At 40.5% G+C, this 23,000-nt stretch overlaps 1 protein-coding gene across 10 annotated transcripts in view; it reads right to left on the bottom strand.

Moving 5' to 3' along the window:
* The window catches only part of Sema6d (semaphorin 6D), a 558,298-nt gene extending 539,555 nt beyond the window's left edge, over window positions 1-18,743 (bottom strand). For 3 of the 10 annotated variants that reach the window (XM_031371714.1, XM_031371721.1, XM_031371727.1), the window contains exon 1: window positions 18,414-18,743. The gene's annotated coding sequence lies outside the window, so the exon portion shown is untranslated. The remainder of the gene's footprint in view (window positions 1-18,413) is intronic. The other 7 variants (XM_031371729.1, XM_031371722.1, XM_031371723.1 and 4 more) reach the window with 5 other exon arrangements.
* Window positions 18,744-23,000: the final 4,257 nt, after the last annotated feature.

The following is a 23,000-nucleotide window of genomic DNA, read 5'->3' as shown; positions in this document are numbered from 1 at the left end:
AGCTGACTCTGTAGTAGATGTTTTGTGCATCATTTAATTTCACTCTTGCACAATTTCCTTTTAATCTCATTTTTCAGAGAATTTAAATAATGTGATCAAGGTCCCCAAGCTGCTACATTACAGTTGGGAATTACATCTGGGTGTCCTTTAAACGCCCTTTGATTCTGTATTATATTATGCTTTGTTTCCAACTCTGGAGAGAGGACCCCATCTACAATGAGTCCTGTAATACTGTCTGTGCAGTTTATTGGGTACCATTCAAGGAAAACATCCAGGCAGGTGTATCAGACACTCTAGAAAGACATCTATGCACAGTCAAATGTGTGTCAAATGTGTTGACTCAATCAGATCTAAATTGAACAGGTGATAAAAATTGTCACTACTTAAAAGTCACCATTTCTTCAGTGGTTGACAGTGGAGTGTTGTTAAAATGACACACATTCAGTTTTGTTGTGAACAATAATCTCTAGACATACATTTTTTTTACTGTGACTAATCAAATAGTACTTCACATAAGGCAAAATGGCCTCTAGTGAGAAAAAACAGGAGTGCCTTGGGAAGATAGGGCCCAGAGAGTTATGTCATTTTGCACTGTGGTTGCCTTGACTTAGGAATATCTTGAGCCAATCACTTGTAGATTAGTCAGAGCTGAACATTACTGAGATATGAAGCAGAGGTCCCTCATTAATGACCTCAAAAGATACAGACATGGAAAGTAACCTTTTGTGATGTGTCACCCTTGCTTCCTGAGGTCTCCTCAAATGCCATCTCTCCCAGGACATATTTGCTGTGAACAGCTCACAGCCTCTTGCTCTAGATATTTCATGTCTCATCTACTCAGTGAATGCTTCTTTTTTGACATAAACATTCAGCAAAATTGCTGACACACAACACTAGTTTGCATCAACTTCAGTAGTCCTTTAAATTAATAGAGTAGACGTCTGCAGATTCTGCATAGTGTCCATAAACAATTGGATTTACTCAAGAACTTTTAAAATGCACAAAGTATTTTACTTGTAACAGCACATGGTAGGTCAAATAGGTAGATAAAGAATATTGTAGCAAAAAAATGGGGTTTAGATTATTTTTTGAAAAAGCACTTTAAAAATCACTTAGGGACTTAATCACATAAACATTGATCATTCTTTGTTCTCATTATCAAATGAGATGAAGAATCTTGTCTGGGGAAAATATCACTGAAACATATTTTGTACCATGGTGGATACAGACTGGAGCATGTTGACAGTTTGATTTCATAAGTTCTTTGGCTCCGTTGTTTTCCAGTAGAGGTAAAATGACAGGACAAGTTCACCCATTCTCTATACCATCTTCTTCAGCAATTGATAGCATCAAACTTCAGTTAATTATGAATAATGTTTGCATTATTAATATAATCCTTCTGTAGTGACTCTTAGTAGACAATTCAATAGAAAACAGAAAACCCAGGGTCAACAGACAAATCATTAATGTCTTTTATATTTACTATACTCCTATTTTTATTGTTTTTAAAGCATTATCCCTCTATTTCTTAGGTAAATTACAGTCTATGAATTCTGTAAATGAGCTTGGTCTAATAGTCCTACTCTGACATATGGTAGAGAGTTCAGTAATTCGTGCCATTCATCCTTAATGGTTTTTATTTGAAAAGTCTCTTTGTAGAATGCAATGTTCATTCATTTTACTTTAGGAAACACTTGTGTAAGTATTGTTCTCCACAGACAAAGCAGCATAATGTAGAGACAAATTATTTGGAAGTAAATTAAAAAGACCGAATATTTCAAAATGAAAACCACTCAAGTATTCTCCTAAGTAGACAAACAAGACAAGGCAAGCATGGCTGCCCTCAGCCCTGTGAAGACACAGCACACCTTGAATACTGCTGACATGTCTCTCCCACAGCGTCCTCTTTCTGGGCATCCCTTCTCAGAAAACCACAAAGCTCCAGAGAAGCAAGAATTATGAAATCATCTTACAGTGTAGAAAAAAATTTTTTTTCAAAATGATGTATACTTTGTAATGAATTTGGAGGTAGAATCCCAAGTTAATATGAGAAAATACTTTTCTTTTCATGCATATGTGTAGTGTACAATGTATCCCATGATGTTCTCAGAGTGATTAAAACCCACTCACACTTCATACTCACTCTCAATATGTCATCATGCGTGGGGTGGCATAGGCAAGAGTGGGTGTACCAGTATGAAATTTCTGATGACTTTACTCCAGAATTGGAAGTTCCCTGGAATATGGAATAATTAATGTTTTTAGTCATTAGAGTAAAAAAGCTAATAGTGAGTGTTGGGTGAGACATGAATATGTGAGTTGAGAAGAGCACTTTGAGTTACTCAGATTTATTTTATGATTTTAATAAACATATTGCTTTTACAGACACCTGAGTTTTATAGAAGGCATTATTGCAGCCACAGGAAGGCTTATAGGTCCTTCCTAAGAACCACTTAAATTTGTTCAACAGGTTAGTGACATTTTTCCCTCTGACCCTTATATTCTCAACATACATTGTACAAATGTAACCATCCTTCCCAGTGATGCAATTAAATCAATCTAGCAGATATTCATACAAAGTGTTGGGAACCTGGAGCAGAACACCATGCTCTGGCTCGCTCTTCTGTGTCTCCCATCAATGTAAAGGCATATTGTAATATCCTCATGTCCCTTCCTTGAGAAATCTTGATTCCAGAGTGCCTGAATACTTTATTCCCTTTCAGAGGGGTAGCACAATCAAGTGATGAAGACCATGGACCCTGAGGATAAGCACAATTCCTCATCAAGCTGAGAAAGCTGAGCATACCACTGAGCTCTCAAAGCCTCCACCTGTCCAATGCCACTGATGATAGTAACTTAACATGGGAACCAACCGGACCATAAACTAGTGGGCCATGTACAGGATGTGCAGTATGAATTCAGTGTGGTACCCACTTTTATTATTAGATATCCCAGGTTACACTCTGCTTCCATACAAAAAATGCCCTATAGAAAACCTTATATGCTAATTCTAAGAAAACATTAGAGGGTAAATCTTTAGTTCAGTGCACCTTGATGGAAGAGGCATATTTGAAGAATGTTTTTTCAGGTAGAGCTGAATATGGGTGATGACATGGAAGAAAATTTATTTCTAACTCTCTTATAGGGTTTCACATAGAGACTATTTTTATATTAATTATCATTTTTTAACATCGTTAATGTTGATACTTAGTTAACTGATAATTATGGAGGCCATGTTTCATTTCAAGTATGGAAGTCAGTGCTGAGGGATTCTGCAGCAGCTAAAACATCAGTGGCTTCGGAAATGTAGCCTCACAGTTCCAAAGCTCACTGCTTAAGGCTACACATGTGCTCCTAAGAGCATGCTTAACTGATTTGAAATACGGTTCCTCTGCTCTGTGTTTCTGTGCCATGGCTGCCATAATAAAAACATGAGACAGCTGAAGTAACACAGGACTAAGTTCTGGGAGCAGACACCCAAGATCACGGTGCCAGTGCTTGCTTTGTCCTGAGGTCTCTCCTCTTCCTTTCCAATACTCATGTTCTCCCTGTGTCACTGGGCATGTTCTTTCCTCTGTATGTGTACATGTCTGTCTGTCTCTCTGTCTGCTTTCCCATATATCTCCTCTTAGGTACTCCTTTTAGGTAGTAGTTAAGCTTTACTTTAAGTGAATTGCTTCCTCAAAGGCATGGTTGTTGTCAAATCACCATATTCCAAATATTGGACTAGAGTTTCAACATATGTTTTTTGGGGGATGGGGTGGGGTAGGGGTAGGTCCATACATACATGCATGCATTCTGCCTCTGTCTGTCTGTCTGTCTGTCTGTCTGTCTGTCTCTCTCTCTCTCTCACTCGCTCACTCTCGCTCTCCTCAAGGCACAGGTGTGAGTTGCTAACTATTCTTATCTTCTCAAATCCGCTCTTCCTCAGACTGTCAGCAAGCACCTTGCAGAGAAGGCTTAGTTGGTTGTTCCAGGAGCTGTTCGGCCCAGGTGGTGCTGGCTCTGGTTGGATATGAGAGCACCCGACAACACCTGTTTTCATAACTCTTTTCTCCACCCTAATACAATCCTCCCCATTAGTCAATAGGTCCTTTTACCTATCTGAACATATTTTCTCACTCAAATATTCGGTGGAAAGATTTATAATAAAGGGACTAGAAACTAAACACAAACCAACAACTGGACTCCCAGATGGCCACTTCCAAAGGCCTTCTGAGAGGATGGCCTCCGTGGGGATGTCTTCTCATGGACAGAAGCAGCGATGGAAACCCCACAGAGGCTTTGTGTCTGTCTGTCTTTTACATTTCAGTCCTAAGAGTGATGCTTTTAAAGCAAGTCCCTTTGCAGTGAAGGACTTCCAAGTCCACTCACTAAAACATCTACATGTAAGCTCTGAGAGCAATGAAAAAGCAAACCCACACAGCTGTCCTTCCTGCTGTCCCTAAATGTGTTTGTAGATCACCTCTTACAAACAGGTTGCCAAATATTGATGCCAGTGAACTGGGATTAAAATGTGGGACCCTGGATTCAGAAGAAACTGGATTTAAATTCCCAGCTTAGAAATGTATTAATATGTTTCATCCTTACCATAACCATAGAAACAAAACCCAACAAAAGCATTGCACCCAATTGTCAGATGAATCCAGATCCCTGCTTGAACTCTGCCACTGACAGAAGCCTCTATAAGGAAGAGTTGGTAAACAAGGAAGGGAAGAAACCACTGTCTCCAGCAGCTCTGCTGCCATTAGAGAAGAATAAGATAGGGGAGAAGACCGGAGCTGCACTTTATTACTTTTAGTTTAATTTTAAATGAATAGATACAGATGTTTATATTTACTGTAAGCAACATGAAACTCTGAGGGCTTATTTCTCTCACTTTACTTAGACATACTAGCTTATTGGTTTTGCTAGCTTAAGCAGTCCCTCTCAATTAAATATTGTCCATATTGAAAGCTAAGCCTTTAGCAAGACTGTTTATAAGGACATTTCCTGGAGGAAAGTGTGTTTCCATGGTACATACACAGTTTCACATGTCTTGCTTTCTTTACCAAGCTAATTTCTGACTTATGGCAGTGGCAGTGGATGGAAGGCAGCCCAATCCCTGGACTTGGACTGCTCCCAGTTTCCTCACAGAAGAATAGGAAAAACTTGTTCCCACACAGTGAATTTGGAATAAAATTCAAAATATTTAGCAACGGGTGTGTTACAGCATGAACCAGGAAGCATGCACATCAATCAGATACAAATCAAAATGGGTACAGACAAAATGATGCAGGCAAGCCATTGAGAGACTGTTAGACATTATGGCGGTAACTGCCATAGTGCGAATGTCTCATCTAGAGTTATGGAAGGACCTGCTGGTACCCTTCACTGGTATCAATAGCCTCAACTACTATTAGGAATCCTGAAAACTCCATCCTATATGAGGTAGCTCTTTCATTCAGATCTTAGTCACTATAAAATCACCACATGCTCCCATTGGGACATGATGTCTGGATCCTCCTTAGGGTTTATTGATTAACGCACTAGGCTCTTCCTACAGTTATAGTCTTATTTAGGTCAGCTTCTTCTAAAACCCTTCAGTCTCCTGGAAGATAATCCAGAAGGCATGGTCCTTAGAACTCACCCCTACCCTTTATCTACTCAGTTTTCTGACCTTGAGTTCAAGGATAGGGACCTCTTATCCTTGTAACACTAAGCTTGCTTTTTTTTCTGCCACAATGTCTTTTGTGGCTCCTGGAAAAATACAGCTTTCCGATTCTCTGTCTCATCTTGTTCAACCTACCCACTGGAAAGTACTACCACCCTCCCACATATCCTCAAGTCCCATTTCTTTGGTTTCTTCTCAGGTTAAATAGATTTAAGGAATTTCTTTTCGTTCCATCAAGAGATCAAATATTTTCTGATAAATTGGTGTTTACAGTCATAAGTAAGTAAAAACTGGTAGACGTGTGAAGTAATTCTAGTAACTCATGCACCATCAAAGGAGATTTTGAGTTTGTTGGAAATTTGCCTTCCCCTGCTGATTTCGTGGGGTTCATTAAATCAGAGGCTATGTCCGAACAGTCTTGGACTTATTTCAGTCACTACTCTCCTCCTCCCCAAGTTCACGTCCTGCCACAAAATGACAAGACAAAATTCTAAGACTTAAATTAAAAATTAAAAAGAAAAAAAGTCAGATAGATTGACAGCCCACTCAAAAGCTACAACCTAACCTGAAAAGAGAAGTGGAGAGGCCCAGCCCTGCCATTCTCCTACATTCACTACACCATCAGCTTTCAGAGACCAAATTCACTGTTGGCTAATACTTTAAAATTTCAGCAAATGGTGAACCAGTAGAGTTGGGCTCCTTAGACACCTAGAATTTAAGGTTCTGTGTGGAACACAAGCTTATACCCTCAAAGGCTGCCTTGAGAGAATGTTCTATGACAGGGGATTCAATCTCACAGGTGTAAAGAACAATTGTTCTCAGAAGTTACCTAGAAGAGTCTGTTGAAGATGCTGTGAACCATGGCCCAAAGCCAACTACAGGTAACTTGTAAGTCTAAACCACTGCAAATCAAAGTGCAAATTTAGCCACACTGACAGAGAAAAGCTTTCTAAACTCATAAGTGACTTTTTTTCCCCTCAACAGTGCTAAGATCTACTATATCCTATTCATGTGTCGTTTTCCAGCATTTAGAATCTGGCACTTTTCCCAGTTACTAAAAATTCTCATGAAAAGAAGCAGCCACAGAAATGCAAGCTGACAAGCCTAAGATCCTTTGTTGGTTTTCTTCCATAATTGATATTACATGTATATTTAGAATACATGGACACTGCAACCCTGTGCCAGCCGCTCATTCTAATGTCTTTCACATTCTCTTGAATTGTATGCAACTTCAGCAGTTTCTAATCATCTTACTTTTAAATACTTCTGCTTACAATATGAAAAGGCTTACAGCTTCATTTAAATTAAGACATTCCACATAGCTCTGCCTGCATTCTTTCAAAATACTCAGTCAATTAACATAAGCTACCTTCTAGAGAGGATTTGCTTTAAGTCAGGTGGAAAGAAATATTATTTCAGAACCAAAGAAGAACAAAGCCATGAAATAGATAGAAGATCAAATAACAGAATAAATTTTAAGCATTTAATTTCTTCATGTTTTAGGAGAAAGTATAGGTCTGCATTTAAAGTGTTCTCCTATAGATTGTTTCTGGGCATACACAGTCTGCCAGGACAGCTCTAAAGGGGACAAAATATCCAAAATATGGCATTCTTTTCTATCAGATGACATCCCAGAAAGTCTCTGCAGATTCCAAAATACTGCAGGCTCAAATCACCCTAGGGTGCAGTGAGCTGAAGCTCAATTCATCATTCCCAGGGAATTAAATGTGCTGAGAAACAGTCCTGAGTCTGGCAATGTTAGAAATGGTCGAAAACAGAGCATGTCTAAGAGCAGGGCCAGGCTGCCACCTGGAGGACAGCAGGAAGCACAGCTCCACAAACGCCAGTCTGTTCCCAACAGTCAAAGAGAACCTTTGGGCTGAGCTAAGCCCCTCATTCTGTTCTACTACCTGACAAAAAGATGAGACTTTCTGTTCCATGGCTCATTGATTAGTGGACCATGTGGAGGCAGCAGCAGTAGGTGAAGCCAGGTGGACCATAGCCATTGCCTCCCCTCTTGCCCTCATCACAGACTCAAGGGTGGGGAGGCTCACCCTTGAGCACACCTTTTCTCTTGTCCACCCACTTTATTGGTCACTGTTGTGGGTCTTATGTGTTATTTTAGAAGCAGAAATATCAGGTCACTTTTCAAAATCTCTAGACTCTGCATGAAGCACTATGTACAAGAAAAGAGAAAGGAACACCCTCAAGGTGTGTTGTTCACACAAAGTGAGCACTTGGTACTGTGTGGAGCTCCAATTCAGTCAGGATCACACAGAGAAAAAGACTCAAAGAACATCCCCTGTAGGGGGATAATTCCTTAGAGCCTGTTGAAATCTGATGGCTCAAATCCCCAGTCCCCATAAAAGCATGATATATCCATGGATATTGTGTACAATATTTTTCCAATGTCCATTTTTCTTACATAGAAAAATACAGTAATCACCCATTTGATCACATTGTGGAGGAGACTGAAATTATACTGATCAATAAGTAAAGATGGTATATAACTCTCAATGCAAGCTTTTTGAAAATGAGACTTAACCAGATAGAAAAAAAGAGGTAGGACACTGAATACCAACTGCCAAACTGCCAAATCAGGCAGGAGAGAAAACAGAGTCAGGAGATGCTCCGGAGCAAGCTGTCACAGTGGGTTGTCACCCTGGGCTATCATCTTGGGCTTCACTTCTTTCAGAAGTCTACACTCAACTATTTCCCTTCCTCTGCTCCTTGGTCTTTCTTTTCATAATCCTTGATCATTACTCAAAAGAAAGCATATCACTTACTTCCAAAATAGTGAACAAGTTTCTTTTGGTTTGTTTTGGTTTTGGTTTTTAGTTATAGCTAATTCACAACCTAAAACATTTGTTGAAAGAAATAGGATTCTGGAAATAGTTCTAATGTTCTATTGCATTCCCTCCAGGTAACCCATCAGAGAAACACTGTGCAGAGCTCATACTCTGAGAAGATGCAGGTGGGTACCAATTGTCCCTACTGGATGTGCTGTTACTCTGAGAGAGCTGTAGTGACACCTCCTGGTAAGACCAAAAGAGCATTACCTGATGTAAAACGCTCCATATTGTCACAACTTTATGATCAGAAACAATGAAGAAAAAATATTTTCCCACAGGTACTGTTCCTTGATAGAAAAATAGTCCATCTGTAGGGAGACACAGTCACAATACTCATACCCATGTTTGAATGACTTCCATTAAAAAAAAAAAAAAGAACAGCTGAGTCGAAGGAAGAAGATAGCAAGATAGCTATGTTTTTATTTTATGATACCCAATAACTAAGGTTGGCTTTATCTACTCATCTGGGTATTGTGTACACAAAGCAACACTGTCTAATGCTAAGCAGTAAAATTCTATAGAACTTATTTTAAAATTATCTTTGTGTAATATTTCTATCTTTGTTGGTCTGATATTTCTCTTGAATGCCTGGACAGTCAGTCCCCCTCACACTTCCACCTCACCTGCAGCTCCCTTCCTATTTTCCCTGGCCTGAAGCCTTTTGAATCTAGAATATTCTTTTTCACTGGACACCTTTCACCAAATTCTCTACCTCTTTCAAAATGTACCACCTGTGTTTTGAGAAGAACTTAATGCTCTACATATCGGAGCTAAAATAAAAATAAATATTATTATCTAATTTCTCTTTCTTCTCAGACCTTGAAAATGTTAATAGGGCTCTAGAAATATATTAGGATTTCTTCCTTCCATCTCTCTTACTCATCCAACCATATATACTTAGTACCATATGCTTAGGCTCTGTGTTAGATATTAGGAAAACACACACTCATACATACACACCACCACCACCATTAACAACAACAACAACAATAACAACAACAACAAACCACATGGTAGACATTGTCCTTGTATGACAGGATTTGAATTCTAGTCATCAGATGCAAAGAAGCATCAACTGAGAGGCAAGGTTGAAGGGGTGATGGGGTTTATGAATGAAACGAATAGTAGAAGAAAGGCAGGAGTCTGTGGAGAGAAAAGTCAAGGAGGAACTTCCAGAAAAGCAGTAGCAAAGGTCTGTGGAAGCACAGGATTTAATTTTTGTGGAAATAACAAGGAACTCATGAGTGGACAGGCGAAGTTGATGAAATGTGGCCATACAGATGCCCTCAAAATTCAAAAAGACACTTCCAAATGGTTTTGAAGGGATATGTCTTGACAAATGGCTATGGCATAATCGTCCTTGCATTACTTCAGATCATCACTTGGTTCTTTGGGCAGCTTTGGAAGATATCTATTGCCATCTTTAATTTTACAGATGGAAACACAGAAGAGAAGCAATGAATGCCCCCACCCTAGTCTTATAACTTAACTTGGAAATGGAAATGCCAGGACTCAGTACAATCCCAGGGCTCATGTATCAAACTGCACAATTACAACCTCTCAGATGATTGTGCAAAAGCAAGAGTGGGAAGAAAGCCTATACGAGGGCAGGGTAACGTTCATCCCAGAACTGATGACCAGAAGGACAGTGGAGGAGATAGAGAATTAAGTGGGTTTATTATGTGTCTGTACTGAAATCTGACAAGGACCTGTTGGTAGAATGGATATCATGGGCCAAGGAATGTCTGGTGTGGATGGAGCTTTTGGAGATAGTTTAATCATACTAGAGATATATCTTTTCACCAGAACCTCCCACCACTTTTTCTTTAAACTGGGTATAATTTTGAAAGGGTTTGCTGTATATAGTATTATCCTTTTGGTGTTCAATGGGACACCCTTCTAATAACATGGATTCTTCTGATCCTATATATGTACACATACAACACTTTACCCTGTATTAGTGAACTTTTACATTTTATATCACATTATCATTTATTTTCATTTCATTAAAAATGGTTATAAACACTGCTTAATATTCTACTAGGGGACAGCTATCTAGAGCTCAGTAGTTTAGTGCTCGACCAGCATGGGCAAAACCATGTTCAATCCCCAGCCCCACAAAAATTCTGTCATAAGAACATGCTATAATTTCATCTTCTTCTTGTTATTCTTTTTAAGTTCCCCTCTATCTTTGGGTGGGCGCTGTTTCTTATTTTTCAGTTATCTGACTAATTCTGTTCATATAAATATTTTTATTGAAATCATGATTATTTCCTAAGGCTAAGCAAATAAACATGAAATTTGAAAGTCATTCATTAATAAATTAGTTATTTATTTCTGCAATGCATTTCAGTACAACTATTGAACACTTACCACTGTTTTGCAAAAGAACCTGCAAGAATGCAGATTAGCTGAGAGCTAGTGCTGGTGCATGGGTTGATGGAGCAGTAGGTGTTCATGAAGGTTATTTTCTGATGGTTTCCATATTAACAGTGGGAAGACGATAGACCTTCATCTGAGAGAGAGGTATAGCCAAAGAAGTGCTCTAGAAGTGAAATTGTCCTGCTGTTTTCCAGGATAATGAATGCAGCTAAGGATACAGTCTGATTACCTGAGACCTGTAACCACTTAAGGCCATTGTTAGCCTTCCTCTGGCATGTTCAGTTGCACAAGTGTTAGCAATAGAAGAAGTCAGATTTTTATTAGGACCAAACTTCCAAATCATTGTCTCCATGATGATGGCCACTTCCTGGCAGAGTTCTGGCATTTTCTCTCTTGCATCGGATTTCTGCCTTCATCTCAGCAGCTCTGAGATGTAGTCTGGCTTCTACTTTCCTCTGTCACTCCTCTACAATTCGCCCTTACCTTCCCTCCTTCTAAGCACCCAAAATGAGAATCACATCCTCCAGACATGCCCACAAGGCCTGAACTAGTCTGATTCATTCTTTTGCCCATTCATGCTCAATCCCTACTTCCCACATTGCATTAAGGCAATGGATCCCCGCCCCCTTTTTCTAAATACTCATTTCTGTTTTTCAATATCTTGTACAAAGTAAGTTCTACTTCAAGTTAATAAAATTTAACTTATTGCTATTTACAAGATACTTTTTCTTTTTAAACCCTCAGCAGAAAAAAGATCAAAGTCACCTTGATCATACTCACAGGACAGTCTTATTACTGCTGAAGCCACTTGTCAGTGATCATTAACAAGGTGCAGAACAATTTGTGTTAGCGAGAAGTCTGGAAATGAGGCATATTTTCATTTCCACATGTTGCTTGTTTGCAACATTTAGATTGTATATTTAGTTTTAAAATGACCACAATAATGAAGAGAAACATCCTGTTTCCAGAGACATTTTAGAATGTCTATACATTTCTAGTACCACTATGACCAAAATATTCTTACTTCATCCCCCTTTTACACACATATACACATTCATGCCAAGTTCAATCCAACTATCAAGATATCTTCAAATAGAAGCTATCATTTCATTTTATTTATTTTATTGCCACATGTTTAAATCTTTTATTGTCATTTGACCAATCTGACAGGCAAAGCTGGACACTCTTGGTGGGTTACAATAATAATAATAATAATAATAATAATAATAATAATAATAATAAGGTTAAAGTTAATATATGGTGAAGTTCTATAGGAAGTTGCATTTCTGTAGGCAGAAATTACCAGATATCAGTGCAACCTCAGGAGCTCAGGCCAAGATGCTGAACATTTGAACAAGAACAGACAGAACAAATGAAATACATCTCCCCCTTTCCATGGGTTCATGATGCCTTTCAGTGGACACATAAATGAAATAAAGAAAGCCTTCAGTAGTTCCTAATAATTTAGTATGAGCAATGGAGATACACAATAATTCTTTCATGGCATTCTCAGGCACAGTGTATAAGGGGACCTCAAGTGTCATTAGAAAATAAAACAGAATTTCCACTTACATCTTTAGAAGTAGCTACTCTTCAAAACTAATTCACTTAATAAATGTTCAACTTCATCACTCACTTTTCTCTTGCAAACTTTATTTTATGTGCTCAGGATAAAAATGATATTTCTAAACCCTTGAGTTCAAATCCACCACCCCACAAATTATTCATGCCTGAACAAGCTGGAGAGGGATACTTAACTAATTTCCAGTCCCTTTAGGAATATTTGAAGACAAATTTTTTTACCCAAATGGGATGAGTGTTTAAACACCAACCTGAATACACCTGCATGCTGAGGGTTTATGCCTGCACTGTATGTCAGTGTGATCTATAAATAATCTTCTCAGGTTCCTTGCCAATTAGGACGCATCACGTGGCATACAACTTAGATGTCAGCAGTTAATTTGCATGTCAATGAAACAATAATTTGATGAAAATTTAAAGCTTTATGCACTATTTATACCATAATTGGAAGCACAGTAAGGGTGCTCATATGCAGATTTTTATTGTGTTCAATGTTCTCTTTAAAGGCCACATTTAAGTGATCAGTGTTGATCATTGTCTGAGATTTTCAGTTTGGGACAGTAGATCTGCATTTTAGACAATAAATTAATTTAACATTAACTCTAATTGAGATGTCTGAGGAAAAAGTCAGTCATGTCCACCAAACAGTGGAGTGGCAGCTCCTTAGATCTGGGACTTTAATCCCTTTGTGGCTTTAGCTGAAAACATGTCACCCTGGGTCAATGAATTTTTTTTCAAGTTTATTTTTCTTCCCTTATTTTCTCCGCCCTCCTATCAGATTTTCTATAGGTAAAGGGAACACTTTTGTGGGTGGTCTCTTTAAAAGCTGAAAATGGTAGTTGATTCTAGTACAAAGGCAAACAACCAGTGGGCACTTAAACTTAACTACTGTACTTAAGGGCAGTACTTAGAACAAATACTGTATTTACATGGACAGAAGTTTCAAAAGCTGCCAGCCTGGTGGGCTAAGCTTGCTACTGGAATGGCCACACCTACCAATCAGTGCCTTGCACTGTAGCTAATGGAAAAGCCAATGAGTGAAGGGAAGAAGCAGGTAGGAGAAGAGAAGGAGGGAGGATGGAGGAGGAAAGGAAGGAGGATGGAGGAGGAAAGGAGGGAGGATGGAAGAGGGAAAGTGGGAGGATGGAGAAGAGAAGGAGGGAGGAGGGGAGGAAGGAAAATGGAAGGAGAGAAGAGAAAGCAAGAAGAGAAATCTGAGGAGTTGGAGAGGTGGCTGGAAATAATAGTGTTGGTGCTTTTCCAGGGACAGGATTGGGTTCAATTACCACCCACAGGGGCCTCAGGACTGGCTTTGTGTCCAGTTCCAGGATCCCCATTCTAACACTACACACATGTAGAACACACATTGAGGCAGGTAAAACACTCATACACATAAAATACATATTTTTGTTAAAGAAAGAAAGGAAAGAAGAAGGGAAGAAAGTTTGAGTCCAGTCCCATGGCATCACAGACAACTGCCAGCATTGCACTTTTGCCTCCCATATGCAGAGTGCTCGAGTTTCAGGTACTCTGAGGGGAATTCATTCTAAAAATGGAAAATGTGGTGGCTTTACTGTGCTGCTTAAGCCTTGCTATGAGGATGACTGACTAGAAGTATGTGCTGAGTGCCATTAAGAATAGGGCTTGAGTTCTCATTTAAAGGCCACAGATGGAGGCATAAGTTGACTCCATTGTTGGTTGTCTGTCACATCTTCATATAAAACTGTCTTGAAGTCAGATTTCCTCGGAATCAGAGTCCATCCCTTGGTTTGCCTCCTGGCCCGTCACTATTAATCCTCCTTTTAGGCCTATTTATTGTATTCTGTTTCAAAACACTTCCTCTACTTTGAGCCTTCTCATTCTACAATCAAAAACAAAATTATATATGCTGACAGAGAAAATGAGTGAATAAGCAGAATACGATAAGGTTGAGGAGAAAAGAGCAACATTGTAGATCACAATGCTTGTCTCTGAGCCACCTCAGAAGTCTACAACCCTTTCCTGCAAATGCACTTTCTTCAAAATGGCTAGATAATGTATGCATAAGTTACTTAATTGACTGTCTCAGTTTTTATATCATAAATGATTTCCTTCCTGTTAATTAAGGTGATCTTGCTCTTAAAAGAAATATGAACGGACTATTGTTGATTTTTAAATTCAACACTTAATAACATTTTCTTCAAATTAGTTTATGCCAAAGGAAATTAAAAGTACTATTTTAATTAACCTAGCTTAGTCATTTGACCAACATCTCATGTTTTATCTAACTCAAGCAAATTAAGCATCAAACGTCTCCTGTTTAGTGAACACTTATTGAGCAGTCATTGAATAAAACCAAAGTTTTTGCTAAAACTTCTAGAAGCATTTATTGTCCTATGTCAATGTTTCTATAAATGGAGTGGAACAGCATTCCTCCCAAAACAAAGTAAACAAAGAACCTTAATACCTATGGAAAGCCAAGGCCAGCATTGAAATGCACTGGTAGGGCTTGGGCTTACGAGAGTGGAGTCTGGACATGGGCTTGAACTCTGTGGACACAGATGATCCTCAGTGTGCACCCCCCAGAAAGGAAAGCTCATCTTTCCACATGCTAAGTTCAGACTCAACTTTTAATGGAAGTTACTCTTTGTTCCTCTTCAGCTCTTCCCTCAGCAGCCTCCCAGGTACCAAGTTTCCAACAGTATGTTCCTTCACCAGGCTATGTGGAACATATTTAACATGCATTTATGACACAGAAGGAACATATCAAAAGATTCGGGTTTAACAGGTATTTATCTGGAAGGTTATTTATTTTGAACAAAGGGGGACCAGCATTGACACAGTGAAGACTTGAATGTCTAGAGTACAAATAATTCTCTATTTGGGGGTCCTGAGGACTTACAGCAAGTGGTTGTAGAGTAATGAATGTTTGTAATTCACTAGCTGCTATTTTAAGATGCAAAGCACACCATGCCATCAATGATGTTCTTTCAAATCTCCACAGACAGGCTATTACAATGAAAGCACTTGGGCAAGAACAGAGCACTCCAATATATATTTGACGAAATTTCAGTGTTTTGACAATGGTGATTCATTAACATTTCATAATTTATAGGATGATGAAAATACCCCAGATTGGCTTAGAAGTACAAGTTTTATTTATAGAAGCTGCTCATGAAATTTTAGTAATAACATTTCTATACTAAAAACTTCTGAATGGTCCTTAGCATGGATTTAGTATACCTTTAAGAAAACAATCAGTATTTACTCAAATAACACTTTCTCCCCCTGAAAGAGTAAATAGCATTTTAACTGCTTCTTTTCTTTTCTCACTTTCCATCTTCCTTCAGCTCCTAGACAACAAAACAATGGCCCTTTCTTCCCAAGGAAGAGAAAACTCAATAAATACAAATGGCTACAGGGCCTCAGAGCAGTGAAATTATGGCTTTCCAAGGACTTCATTTTTCCTTCATGAAGAAACACTTTTAAAAGGGACCTTTCCCAACACACTTTAAAGTCGGGCTTATTTCAATGAAATAATTATTTTGGCAATGCTAAACATTGCTGACTGATAAATGAGACCCAAATAATTAAGTTCTGTTCTTTTACAATAGAGATTTAGTGTAGTCATCAATCTGGGCAAGAATTTAGAGTCTGGAGACTTTGGAAGATGAACAAGCTACTAACTGAAATTGGTCATGTGGGAAGGTGGTTAAATGAGTGCTCAGTTTAAACATAGCTGTGGATAACTTTAATGTCTTAATCTTCATTAGAACTTTGCTGATTCATTGCTCATTTGTTCCTGCACTAACTTGGACACAGTGTGAAAACAAACAAAAGAAAAATGAACAAATAATTCAGTGCATCCGAAGAGCATCACGTTGAAAATATGGTTTAACAGTAGGCTATAGGAAAAGTTCCTTTTTAATATGAAAGGCTCAAGAAAAGCAACGTTATTATGAAAAAGATGAAGAATAGAAACATTAAAAGTGATAGGAAAGAGAGAAGGAGAACACACAATACTTTGCATGGGTGTCTGTGGCTCTGAGATGCCTGCCTAGGTTTCCAATGCTATTTATCATCTACCTAATTTACACTTCCAGTCTTAGAATCAGACATACGGCTTTCATACCTTAAGCAATACTCACACTGCTCCATCTATTCCTTCTCCCTCCAAATGCAAAAAAAAAAAAAAAAAAAAAAAAAAAAAAAAAAGCTATGTCCAGAGAGATATTCACATGCAATATTTCTCCCTGGACTGAACTCCAGATTTCAGCAGACAATGCACTTAGCAGATCATGGGCACAACATCAAATCCAGGGAGAAGCACAGTTGTGTTTCTTAGTAACTGCTGATAATCACAACCAACTACAGATCCATAGTGCGTATGGACAAACATGTGTGTACACAATACCTACATGAAGTAATATTTTAACATCTTTTGCTAAGAGATGTGCACATTAGAAAAAGGGGGAATGAATGCATCCTTAGCTCAGGGATCGAGGCAGACACCATGAACAGGTGATATCATTGTCATATCAGTACCGGGGGGGTGGGTGGGAAGCCAAATAAGGACATGTATGCTACCACGAAAGAAAGAAAGGGGTTTGCTCAAGATGTCCTGGGGCTCACCACAGAGTGGAGGGAGAAGAGGCTCCCTCTGCCTCTGAGCCCACTTCCATCCATGTTAACATCAATGCTAGGGTAGGAGCCGTGGACTCTAAACCACTCTGTGGGCATATGTACAGAGGAAATTACACTTTGTTTATTAAAGGGGGACTCCTCTCCCAGAATCATACAATCTTACTACTTGAAGGTGCAAAAATGATTGCGCATCCATAAAGAGAGAGTGGGAGAGGGCGGGGGGGGGGGCGAGAAATAAACCCCGCCCAAGAACCTCTAAGGGAAACAGGTGCTAGCAGGAGAAAATAGCCAGTTGCCCAAAACGCTTAAAAACTCCACCTTCCTTATTCGGAAAACAATTTCAGTGCAGGAGGGAGATCTCATTCCCTGCTTCTGAAGCTCCATTCGCTAGGCTGGTTGTCTGAATCAGTCAGATCTAAGTTTTGCACTTGCGCATGGTTTCTGTTGTCGACTACTCTTACTCTCTGAACCAAGAAGTCCCTTTCCAAAATGGGTAAGTGGACTCAGACCTTCACTCTTCCATGTCACCACTTTTATTAACCTGTGAGCTGTGTCAGTGTCGCCCAGCCTGGCCCCAGAACAGTCACCGGGAACAATGAGCCTGAGGAGGGACCCACCCAAGGAGCACCTGCTCGCGGGCGCATAAGCCTGGGCGCGGGACGCTCGGGCCTCGGGTTCTGGTTCCCCACCCTGCTCCTCCAGACCCCAAGAAAAGCCTGGAAGCAGGTGGTTCCCTACATCAGACTCGGCGCTCCCAAGTCAGTCCTGCCTCCCAACACCCACCAGTTAAAGCCGCTGTACCTAAAAAGAACACAAGCCCAGCCGGGATTCGAGGTGGTCCAGCCACTACCACCCACCGGCCCGGGCTCTGGAACGCACCGACGCCCGGTAGTCCGCACGGGAATCCCCAGGGCTGTGGGGTGGAGAGAGGTGGAGCCGGGAGCCTTAAAGTGGCTTCCTCTGGCCCGCCCCCGGCCTGGCAGGGCTCTGGGATCCGGTAAGACACAAAAGATGGGCAATAGCAGAGCCTGCCACTGTGCCGTCGCCTGGGTGAGCGGCGGGGCCTCGGGCGGGTCCATGTCACCTCTCCCCACTGTCCATTCCCGCTCCCTGGTCGTAATCCTGGTTCCCTACTCCCATGCCCTGCTCCCTGGTTCTCGTCCCCTCTTTCTAGTTTCCATTCCAGCTCCTGGGTTCCTATCCCTGATCCCCGGGTTCCGCCCGCTGCGGGAGCATCCCTGGACGCCGCTGAGCACCGCGCGCTTCCCGGGAGCTCGAGTGGGCAGCGAAAGGCACCGGTGGCCGAGACGAGAAACACTTACTTGCCGGGAAGGCTGAGCACCTCTTGCTTATCACTCGCAGGTGTCCGGCTTCGGGGCCCCGCGAGGTCTCTGGCACAGCTTGGAGCTGGGCACTTGGCGAGCCCGGGACACCCTAGTCGCCGCTCAGCTGCGCGCTGTCACCGCACCCGGCACACCAAGGCACCATCCACAGCCCCAGGCCTCTGTCCCGCTCTCCCGCGTCGCCGCTCCAGGCAGACCACACCCTGTCACCCCCGCAGCCCTCCACTCCTGCCTCTTTGACACTTCACCGGTTACTCCGCCGCCCGGCGTCCTCCCACCCCCTCAGCCCACGTGCTTCTGTGCTCGCTCCCGGCTCCAACTTCCCCCGCCGGTCCCCGCCCTCCTGGGAACCTCTGGACAGGGCTGAAAGGTATTTGGTCCTCCCACAAGCCCACCTAGGTCTTCGGATTGATGGTGTCACTGCGATGGTGTCATGTGTGCTGTGTATAATGTGTGAAGATGTATTTTTTTTTGTTGTTGAGACATTCATTACTTTTTTTTTCTTTTAATATTAGAGCGGTATATTTATTCCCAGGCTTCAATCGTTGAGCAGTCACTGGCCTTGGTATCTATCAGCCCAGCTGGTTCCACTTGCAAAAACCATCCTAAAGTTTTGGCTTAGCCTGTCATTTCCTATTATCCTAGTGTTTATTTATTTTGTATTTACTTATTTATTATTTATTTATTCGTTTTTGATGAATATCTTATATTTACTCTTTCTCCTTCCAGCAAAGTTTGAAGTTGCTTTCTGAGGGTTCCCTCCTCCTCTGTCCAGACACACAGACTCTAGGAAAATTTTCATCTCTCCCTGTTATAACTTAAGCAGACTCTAGTATATGTCTCAAGATATAGTATATATTCACAAATGCCCCCAGAATGCCCTTAAATTATGATGACAAACTTTGGTCATTTTATACCACACTGAAATGAGGCATTCAATTGCACACTTGGCTGTATCCCAAACACTAGGTCCTGGAGAAAGCCAGGAGCATTTTCCATTTGGCGGAGTGATTTCTCATTCTATGATGAGGTTTAGCAGGGTTAATAACTGGTGATCACTAAATGCGACACTTTTAAGCTTTCTCTAGAGCCTGGACTCTAAGTCTCTCACACATGCACAATCTGGCCTTTCTTTACACAGTGTGTGGATGTCCACCTGTCCAGCCCCAAACCACTTTAAGTCCCACCACCACAGAAAGCCATCCAGACTCTTCTTTCTTTAAAATAATATATTTTCTACCTCTCCTTATTTTAGTCTCAATCTCTTAACTAAGAGTTTTAAGAAACAAAACAACGATTACTTAAAGGTCAGATCTCTGTTGTACCCTTTGTCTTACCTCATATATAAAAAATATTTGCTTTTTTTTGGCCCCAGCCATTCACCCCCAGATAACCTTATCACTTAACTTTCTCCCTTGAAACAAACAGTGCTTCATGCTTAGTAACCTAGAGAGACCATTCACAAACCAGCACTGCATCTATTTTATAGATGACACCAGGAGGAGAAGGGGAAAGGACCAAAAAATTAATCACCAATTACTACATCAAGGACAAGGTTCCCATCAACCTACTTGGTCTTAACCAGCGCAGGACATGCCTTACCACAATGTCTTATACTCAATAAGTAATAAATATTTCAATATAATCCATATGTATTCATTCACACTTAGCTGCATTGCTGGAAACTGAAGAGAAGTCTGGATGGACTATTGAGACAGAGTTGGTCACTGATATTTGCCATCAGATTAGAAACTCTCAATGAAGTCATGGGCACTATCACCTGAATTTAAAACATGGGGTATTCATGATCCATCTTAGCATTTCAGGATGTCTGGATGGAATAACTCAGCCTTCAAATTTGGATTCAAGGTCCCTCATCATCTGTGAGAGACCCCTTGGTTAAACTGATTTTGACTTAGTGCCACTGCCAGGCAAATGTTTGCCTTCCAGAACCTTGACTTCCAGCAATGTAACCCTCAAGTCATAGGCAGAGTAGCAGACACTGAAGACAGTCACATCTCAGTTCCCTGGAACCTCTCAATGTGGCCTATGATGACAGATGACTTTGAAGATGTAGTTAATAATCTTCAGGTGGAGAGGTTATCTTGGCTTTTGAGGACCCTAAACGAGGCCACATGGTTTCAAGAGTGGGAGTCAAAGGAAGAGTTACCATAGAAAAGAGCAAAATGTATTTGAAGGCAAGGATTACTGCAATGTAGCCACAAGCCAGCCAGTCACAGAGGACACCAGGAGACTAAAAAGCCTCTCACACAGATCCTGGGATCTATGTTGGTTTCTATCCAGTGAATGGGATTTTAGAAATATGGCTTCTAGGGCTGGTGTATAGCAGTCTCCTCCAAAATCAAAATATTCCATCCTTTAGGAAACCTCCCTAGGTAAGAGATAAGTAACATCCCTCCCACAAAATAGACTCTAGAACTCTCTGAAACTAACCAGACTCTCAAGGCCTTTCTCTGCCAGAACAAGCAGGGGCCAGGTGCAAAGAAGGCCCTCAGACAAGAAGGGCTGCCTGGAAGAGGTTTAGATGAACTGAGGAGCCTGGGAAGGACACGCCCCACCTTGTTGAGCTGACTGCAGACTGTGCAGCGTGCCTGAGTTCCCTGCTTTGCAAGATGTTGCCTATGCTGGGATGAGCTGGGGTGAGTAGATAGGTGTGTTTTATATTCCCAGAAAAAGTTTTGTCGAATAACAAGGATTAACCAAAAATAAGTTTATAGTAATTTATAATAGCATCTAAAGGAGACACATTCTTGAATATGGGAGGTGTCTTTACATCTCCATGGGACAAAGAATCAGAAGACATCTCAAACAATTAGGCATTGTCCTTTTCAGTGGCCAGGGCAACCAGCTATTGAGCGCAGAAGGAGGATTGGCTCCCAGTGTAGAGTTACATAAAATCCTTCTGATCTAGATGTTGCTGTTTTATTTCTTTAAAAAAAAATCAAGTAATTTTTATTCAAAAATTCAAGTATTTAAATTCTTATATCAGCTACCCAAGAATACTATCTAAAGCATACAGAAATTAAATTTTTCTTTCAGTTTATAATATGTAGGATTTCCATGCCAATGTTTAGAAATGCAGAAATTGCCTGTTTTCAGATAAGGCGAGTCTCCAGTCAACAGAATAAAGCTGTATTTGAGTCACTTGCTGGCTCTAGAGATTGACTCTACAACCCCATACCTACATCAGCTGTCATGTGCTTATTTAAGTATTCTAAAACAAAAAAATAACTAAAGTAAGATGTAGCTCCTTTTTAAGTATACATGCTAAAATTACCTACTGGATTGCAAAAAATATACTCACCTTAAGTTAAAGCATGAATTTTTAAGCTGATAAACCTTTTATAAACTCTTCCTCAATATACTCCAGATTCTCTTGGTCTTTGAGAGATCCCTGTACTTGATATTAAAACATAGTAAATGTAATTTGATTATTTTTAAACAAGGTAAAACAGAACACATCCAGTTAAACTGCAGATGGTCAGTTTATAAATTTTTAATACAACTTAATATTCTATGTAATGTTTGGGACACTGAATTGTCTTTGTTTTACATCATGTCATTAACAACATAATAGCTGGAACTTCTGAACCTAAATTAAAGTTATTCATTGATTCTCCACTGGCCCGTGGCTGTCTCTGCTTCAGAAAGCAGAAAAGAGAGAATGAGTTGTCTCCTGTAAAGTTTAGTCTCAGAGTCCCCAAATGCTCAACCACTGGGGGATTTCTCATTAGCTTGTACAGTGTTCAGCATCTTACTGTTCATCAGACAAAGAATTGAATTCCAGTGTGCCTTTTCCGCCTTATAGCAACTTTACCCTCATTCATGGGTTCTTAAGTGCAGTGCAGAATTTCTGGCCATCAGTAGCTGAAATATTCTGCCTGTTTTGTGATCTATCCTCTAGGATTTCTAGCATCAGGGTGTCCAAAAAGACAAAGGAAAAGTGGGGTGCTAATGTATGTGGTCTGAAGCCTGGGAGAGAGCAGTTCGGTAAAGTCAGTAAATTAGTTGCAACCTCATATCCACAGAAGCAGACTACAAACCTTTTTACCGATGATATATGTCTTGGGAGTGGAGCTGTCTCTGCAGGCAAAAGTACCTGCTGGAGGGGGACAGGAGCTGGGACAGCAGGGGGATAGGAGGCTCAAGTAGACTCCTAGCTCATGAGAGGTGAACACAGGGGCACTCCATTAAACAAGCTAGCTAGAGTAGGGAGTTGGGGGCTCTGTGTGCCAGTGAGAAATCCTGCCTTACTATGTAAGGAAGAGAATGATTGAGGAAATACCCAACAACCAGACCTCTAGATACATGTAGACATATGTGAATATCCACCCACACGTGATCCACATACATGTGAACTTAAGTATCACATACACATAAATGCCAAAGATTAAGATATATGAAGTTGCCATTTTTACATGTTCGTTAGACCCTAGGAATCTTCTCATTGGATTACCAATGTTTGGAGACAAGAGTTACACAGTTCCATGAGGTACTTGCTTGTTGAGTAAAACTAACTCCCTCCCTCCCTCCCTCCCTCCCTCC

Source organism: Mastomys coucha, unplaced genomic scaffold (genome assembly GCF_008632895.1).
Source record: "Mastomys coucha isolate ucsf_1 unplaced genomic scaffold, UCSF_Mcou_1 pScaffold15, whole genome shotgun sequence".
NCBI lineage: Eukaryota > Metazoa > Chordata > Mammalia > Rodentia > Muridae > Mastomys > Mastomys coucha.
This window is presented reverse-complemented; position numbering and strand designations above follow the sequence as displayed.